Genomic DNA, 7,055 nt, shown 5'->3' with positions numbered 1-7,055 from the left:
GAGTTGTCTTCCCCAACCTCTCCCTCCTCCTTGTTGGATCAAGGCGCGGGAGACGTCACCGGGCTGCATGTGTGTTGAACACGGAGGCGCCGTTGTTCGGCACTTAGATCGGAATCGACCGCGATCTAAATCGCTGCGTGTACGACTCCTCCAACCGCGTTCTTGTAACGCTTCCTCATCGCGATCTTCAAGGGTATGAAGATACACTCCTCTCTCTCTCTCGTTGCTAGTCTCTCCATAGATTGATCTTGGTGAAGCGTAGAATTTTTTTAATTTCTGCAACGATCCCCAACAAATTATACGGTCACTGGCTCAGCGTATAGCTCCGTATTTGTCTGTTTGACCAGTCAAACAGTCCGCATGCGCCTCATCAGCTCGTGTTCTTTATCTATCTATCTATGCGGGCCTACCTGTCAGTGGAGAAAGAAATAAAAACCAAAATTATGCGTATGTGACATTACTGTTTAGACGTTTGCTGGAGGCCTCCGCGAACACCGAACATGTATTCACCTGGCTCAACACCAACGGTCATACTCGTGACTCGGTGCCTTGCTCATGTATATCGTCCATCACAATGACAATCTATAAAACAGCCTAGCTAGAGAGGGTACTATGGTGCGGAGCATGTACTATCATGAGCAACCGATCATAGTGCCACTGCACACGAGTGTGTGTCTGATCGATTCGTCCATTATTCGTAGGTTATGCATGGTTGTGTGGTGTCTAATGGTGGTCGTCGAAGGCTAGCTGGCGACAAGAGCGGTTGCATGGATGCCTGGCTGTCAATACGTGCCGCATACGCTTCAAAGGCTCGTCATCCATGAGTTCACATTTTACCACCACGCCAGCGTCTGACCGCCCTGGCCTACCGAAACCCCTTCCATCGCTAGCGCACGCTTCCCGCCTGAAACGATCACCGTCTCTCTAGAACGTCAATGCCGCATTCACCGGCCTTAACTGCAGGTGTACTTGGTGTGTCACTGACATGCGGGCCAGATGCCCGTTGGGCCCACATGTCAGTGATACAACGCACCTGCGGTTAAGTCACTGAAGCAGCGTCCGCATTCACGCCCGACGCGACCTCTCACTGGCGCCGGCATTGCAGCAGCGCGACGGCCAAGAGAGCGCCACCCGCGCGGCATCCCGGTGCAAGCGACTGTTCCGCGTTAACGACACCATGACTATCCTTCCGTCCGCCGCCCACATTAATGACACGCGGCTGCCGACGAACCTACTCCGGCGCCAGCCGTCCATCCATCTGCCGCGGCTCATTGCCGTTCGCCCGCTATATTAACTTGAGCCCCAGCTCCCAGCCATAGCCAAAGACCCACGCTCATTCTCCTCCGGTCCCTTCCTTCTGTCGGCACCACTCCAACCATGGCCTCCTGGCGCTCCAAATCTCTCTTGGACGTACTGTCACAGGAGCAGACGAAGGACATCGGCGGCCCCGCTCCGGGCGCGCTCCAAAGCTCTCTTAGACGTACTGTCGTAGGAGCAGACGAAGGAGATCGCCGGCTCCCCCCCGGCCGCCCTCCGCCGCCACGACCACGAAGCCGGCGCGCGTGTGCGGGCACAGCCGGCAGCGAGGAAGAGTAGTACACGGTAGGTCGCCGCCGCTCTGTTCCCAGGAAGGCCACCAGTCCTCCACTTAGTCGACGCCAAGCTTGGTAGGATAAACATCGGCGGCCGATTAGCCGCTTGACGGCGACGTGGAGGCGGAAATCTTCAGAACCTTGTGCTCCGGAGGAGGAGGTTATCGAGGCGGATGAGGAGGAGGCAAAGGCAATAGCCGGCTTTCTCAGGTTCATGGCCGTACATGGTGGTCGGGCGCCGGTGATCGTTTAGATTAGGTTTACAGTAGGTTTTAGTATGGTTTATGCGAAATATGTAATGAATTTCGTCGAGTTTATAGGAAAAGTTTTCAAAATGTAATGAACTAGCGGGTCCACCTGCGCAATTGGGCGGCTAGAATTGATATATTTTATATTTTTACATAAATTATATGTCACATGGACTTGCATTTTCTTTCTTTTTTACATTATATTGTACGGAACATCTCCTTATGCATTTTCCTCTTCATATCATTGTTTGTGTTTTGGTTATGTCCACGTACTTCCTCATTTTAAAATAAGTGTCGTGATTTTAGTTCAAATTTAAACTAAAACCACCACACATTTTTCAAATGGAGTGAGTATTATTTTAGTTTGGCCAACATTTTTGTGTGGAATGGCCAACGATTTCTTGATTTGTTTGTTTTTACTACATGTTCCAAATCCATCATGGAATACTGAATTCCGTAGCTTCTGTGCTATTGAGAAAGTTCGATTTTATAACAATCGTCCATAGTATATTCTGTAGCTAATATACCCTCCTGTAAAAATGGAATGAAAATCTAATACGTTATAGGAGTGAATAAATGGAATAGATTTTTTTTCACTTCATATAAGTTACGGCCGGCTAAACATCCCCACCCAAAAAAATGCTAGAAAGTGCTTACGTGTTTTCCGTGTGTCCCGTGCGGCGGCTCGCAGTCCGTTCGATGCAATCGCGATAGGGCAGCACGTGACAGATGGGATCGGAGGAAGCGGTGTGAAGTGACACAGTTTTAATCACCTTTTCTGAGATACACAGTTTTAATCTAGTACAGTACTGTAGTATTTTGCATCTGTACGGTTGTACTACTACCATTCATGCCTTTTTTTCATTCTTTTCTCTTGACGTGAACCCATTTCCCATTCTCGTTCGTTTTTCTCTTTTTCTTCCACAGATCGTTGCTAGATCCAGTAAGTGAGAAGGACGTGGTGAGTAGGATTTGCGGCAGAGTGTCGTCGTTGCAGGCTCTCGGCGGCGGCCGGTCCTCCAGCTCGACTACACGTGCCTGCTGCTCGCGCGCCGCCGTCGATTGGATGGCCATGGAGTTCGCGCCCCTTGAACCTAAGCGGCAGCTCTCCTCCAGGTAATCTCTCCTCTTCCCCTCCTTCCCCTTCCTTCCCAGATGCTTAGTCTGCTAGGATCCAGCAATTGTGTGGATTTTGGATTCTTCATGAGAAATCGGCTTGTGGTCTCCTGTTATCCCCTGCCTGCAGCTCGTGGAGATTTTTTCTGGTGGAGATAAGGAGGTGCTTATGGTCTACTGACCTTTCTCTATATATATTTTTATCTTCGCATGGTTTCTTCTTACTCATAATTTTCATGCTCGCAAGACGAAGAGAGTGTTCTCCGGTGAGGTACTACTCAGAAGCCGGAAGGGCAAATGCAGAGAGGTGACCAATATGCGCATGGAGTTTTTTTAGGATCAAGTGAGCGAAGATTTGCCTCAATTTATGTCAGAGTTGCTCATATCCCCCTGCCCTTTTGCTTACCTTGCGTTATTTTGGGTAATTAACTCTTTTTTTTATAGTTGACATTCTGCCCAACTTAGATCGTCTCTTCAATTTAGCTTGTCTCTTCAACACATCCGTATTAATTATGTGAAGTTCCGCATAGCAAAAGGTGTTCAATACTTCATTGTTTCGTCTACTACCTATAACACAATCTTTCAATAGTTCATTGTCTTGTCTGTATTTGTTAACATTTATATACGTGAATACACATACATTTATTTGGTTGAGGAGGCTATGTTGATGTCTATTTTTTTTAGAGACTATTCGTGAGAGTGATGAGAGTGTTAGTGCAGAGATATTAGTAATCGCTATTTAGGTGGAATTTCTTTGTGAACTTTCTCTAGAATGATCAAATATAGTACTCCCTCCGTTCCTAAATATAAGTTTTTTTAGAGATTCCAATAAGGACTACATAAGAAGCAAAATGAGTGAATCTACACTCTAAAACTCCCTCTGTTCCTAAATATAAGTTTTTTTAGAGATTCCAGTACGGAATACATAAGGTGCAAAATGAGTGAATCTACACTCTAAAATACATCTATATACATCCGTATGTAGTCTGTATTGAAATATCTAAAAAGGCTTATATTTTGAAACGGAGGTATGTAGCTATGTAAAAATATCCATGCTTCAACTTTTTTAAATGATGTTAGAAGAGAGATAAAAATATTCAGGGGTAATAAATAACTAATTAACAAAAAAGTAATATTTTGTGGAAAGATCAGACATATTTATATATATGGTTAGGTTGTCTTCGACTCTATGTAATTGCACATGCATTGTCTATGCAAAATTCTAGTTTTGTTGACTTGATGAACTATATTGTAAATTAGAATATCTTTATAAACAATATTCTTTGTGGCATCTTCAGTTGGACACTCTTTGTTATTGATCAGCGTGTTCAATCCTTCCTTGTTTGTCACTCTCGATAATGCCACATACAGTTGTCCATGGCAGAATGCTTGCTTAGGCAAATATATTCCTACTTTGTTTTTGCAAGGATGTTATTGTCGTCGAGCATTATTTGCAGTTCTTTGACGATGTTGGGGTCCACTGTTGATTTATTATCATTGCATCTTGACGCACTTATCCTGTTTGCCACCTTATTTACATTATTATAGATGTACAGCTGTGTGAACCAAGGTTTGTCTGTACCTTTAGGTAAAAGAGTTCCGATGTGGTGGTAGTTCTGTCCACGCAAACGAAAAAGAGAAAGTTCTTTGCGAGTGTTTATTTCCTTGTCCACAACTCCTCCCATCGATGTGAATGAAAACATTGAGTTGTATGACCATATAATCCAGCCCTTCACTTCTTAAGAGGTTTCTGAGGTATGGTGGAGGGTCTCTTAGTGGTGGCAGATTGATTTTTCCCTGTTTGCAGCATATTCCAAAAGAGGGTGTCTTAGTTCCTTTGTTGAATTTAATCGTTCTTCACACCATAGCAATGATTTGCAATATTAGCATTTGTATGTTGGCCTTCCGAATTTCCATGTCTTTCTATTAGCACTTGTTGAGGTTGTGGTTCTGTTGCTGTCTCCAACATTGATTCTAATGTTAATTTTGTTGCTTTCGCTTCTTGTACGCTTCAATTTCTTATCTTCTTTAGCATTATCCTTTCTCAATTGTTTAGGAGCCTCTATGTTTGTATTTCTTCTTCCCTCTGCAGTCCTTGTCCTCTTTGTGCTCCTTGAGTTTAAAGCTTGATCTTTCTTTCTTTTTGTGTGGTGAGCTGTTAGCGCTGACGTATGTTGGACTGTCATCTCTACAAAATTTATTTTGTTAGTGACATATAGAGTTTTCTTAATAATGTTTTGCCACTGCAGACATGTAAGTGCATTTGGAGATATAGAGACTATAATGGGGGTGTCACATACAGAACATCTGGAGATCAATATTGTTTATCTGGTATGGCACTATAAATTAATATGTGTTCAATAGTGTTGCTCTTTTTGTAGCTTTCACACTACTGTCATGGCAGTGTGTGTATGCATGGAAAAACATGGTTAGAAGAGTTTTGACATAGAAGATTAGAAGCAAGGTTGAGCTGAGATCAAATGCTGACACACGTGAAGCATTGCATGTGGATATTACCTGAGGTTGATGGTGTTGATGCCGTGTCTTCAGTTTGTTGGACGTTTCTTTATGGCGTTTGGGCGTCGCGGGCGTATATTGGATACAATTTGGTAGAGTTGCTTCTATGCCTTCGATTTTTCGGTCGTCTTGTGTGTTCGATCATCCTAACATCTTGATAAAAGAGCTATTGAGAAAGTACATCATGGGTCAGACCGAAGAGTTGAATGTCGTCTTGTAAAATTATTGTTGAATGATGACTATGTGATATAAGCAGAAGGGATGAGCGTGTGACCATACCTCTTTTTGTTTTCTGAGACTATAATCTAACAATTTTACTAATGTATCTTGAAGAATGGACTGTATTGTGTAGATTATCTGAGGCAAAAAAATTCTGGAAATATGTTGGATGTTAAGGAAGTTAAAAATAATTTGCAGATTAAAAAGAGGATATATATATATATATATATATATATATATATATATATAAAATACCTTGATGCTTAATAATTAGATAAAGGAAAATAAAGGTTTGCTTAGTTCACGTGGGAATTGATAAATCTTGGACTCCTTTGCTGACTCGTACATGTCTGTAACCTCGAGTCCGACTCCTTTTCTCGTACATGGTCATGACTCGCTTGCCTTTTTTTAGTAAATGATGAGCCTTTCTAGCCTAACGTAATTAGATCAGATGCAAGTCTTTTCCGTGCATAAGCATGTATACACGTGACAACGTGGTAGTTCAAAATATTGGTACGCACACGTTAATATGTTATGTAAAATCTTTTAAATCTCAGCCATTATTTTCTTGATCAAACGGTGCAAATAATATTAGCATATGTGGACGCATATGATGGCTTATTTGTCTTCTGTCTTAATTATATAATAGATAGAAGATTTCATCTGGTTAATTTGAAATTTGTTTTGTTTGCACGAATTTTGTCCAGTTAGTTCATATAGTTGTCGAAAGGTATGCAGGCAGCATTGGATGGCATCCATCAGTGTCCTCAGACAGATGCCGGTGTAAATTTGAGGGCCAGCGCTGGAGATGCCCTAAGTATCATGCTATAATCGCTAACAGTGCTCTATTATTTCACAGGGAACAGTTTTCCCTCGATCAAAATCAGATCCGCCGTGTTTCGCACTCCTCCCACATAAGAGTGTAGACTCTTGCTTACATAAAAATGGAGCAAGTGGACGGCACTGTAGCACGTCATATCACTCAAACTAGCCCGCCTAACACGCGGGAAAGCACCGCCCTCGTCATTTTGTTCTGGATTTCTATGATCGATCGCACGAGAATGTTACGCTTTGCAAGTTCAAAAGGAAAAGGCGGCACACTTACGACTCGTACGCGTCGCACCCCAGACAGTCCGGCTCGCACGCCGCTCACCAGAGGGGACACGCGTTGTCTCGCATTTTCACTAACATGTGGGACTGCAATTGAAAAAACCGTCGATAACCGAAATCTAATCGCTCCGCGGGCGTCGGTTGAGAAGAGAGAGACGGGGGAGGGAGAAGAGATCGCCCGCCCGCTGCGCACGGACTTCAAGAAATATATATGGTGATAAGGTGAGGTGGGCCATGGGGGAGTCCGGAGTAA

At 43.5% G+C, this 7,055-nt stretch overlaps 1 long non-coding RNA gene across 2 annotated transcripts; it reads left to right on the top strand.

The window, feature by feature from the left end:
- The first annotated feature begins 2,003 nt into the window (after positions 1–2,003).
- On the top strand, positions 2,004–5,751 carry LOC120976736 (uncharacterized). Of its 2 annotated transcripts, none has more exons than XR_005772999.2 (2): positions 2,004–2,956; positions 3,204–5,751. It is a non-coding gene; the product is annotated as an uncharacterized lncRNA (long non-coding RNA). The 2 variants fall into 2 exon arrangements; XR_005772998.2 differs by having other exon boundaries at positions 2,004–3,119.
- The last annotated feature ends 1,304 nt before the right edge of the window (positions 5,752–7,055 follow it).

Source organism: Aegilops tauschii, chromosome 3, assembly GCF_002575655.3.
Source record: "Aegilops tauschii subsp. strangulata cultivar AL8/78 chromosome 3, Aet v6.0, whole genome shotgun sequence".
Lineage (NCBI taxonomy): Eukaryota > Viridiplantae > Streptophyta > Magnoliopsida > Poales > Poaceae > Aegilops > Aegilops tauschii.
Note: the sequence above shows the minus strand (reverse complement) of the source record. Positions and strands in the feature narration are given on the sequence as shown.